Raw genomic sequence first — 541 nt, 5'->3', positions numbered from 1 at the left:
TTGATGCAGCTGCTGCAACATCTGGACAAATGACAGCGTCACCTTAGAGTCAAACGAGGATGGATGACAGACAGACAGATAATAGACAGACAGACAGATAATAGACAGACAGACAGATAATAGACAGACAGACAGACAGATAATAGACAGACAGACAGATAATAGACAGACAGATAATAGACAGACAGACAGACAGATAATAGACAGACAGACAGACAGATAATAGACAGACAGACAGACACACAGACACACAGACAGACAGAGACACACAGACAGACACACAGACACACAGATAACAGACTTTCAGATTTGTTTTTTTTGGTAGATTAGTTGTTTTTTGACCTTCATGTTTATTTTTCGCGTCGTTTTTCCGATCATTCCAAATCCACATGAACGCGTTTCTCCAACTTTCCGTTTTTTTCCTGAAGGTTTTCTGTGAAAGTGGCTCTAAAATAAAAACTAATCTCAAATAAAAACTCCCAAATGTTTTAAACATATTCATCAGCATTAAAGCACATTTTATGTCTTTTCTTTCTCAACA

Source organism: Oryzias melastigma, linkage group LG15 (assembly GCF_002922805.2).
Source record: "Oryzias melastigma strain HK-1 linkage group LG15, ASM292280v2, whole genome shotgun sequence".
In the NCBI taxonomy this organism is placed as follows: domain Eukaryota; kingdom Metazoa; phylum Chordata; class Actinopteri; order Beloniformes; family Adrianichthyidae; genus Oryzias; species Oryzias melastigma.
The sequence above is the reverse complement of the archived record's forward strand: the minus strand, read 5'-3'. Positions refer to the sequence as shown.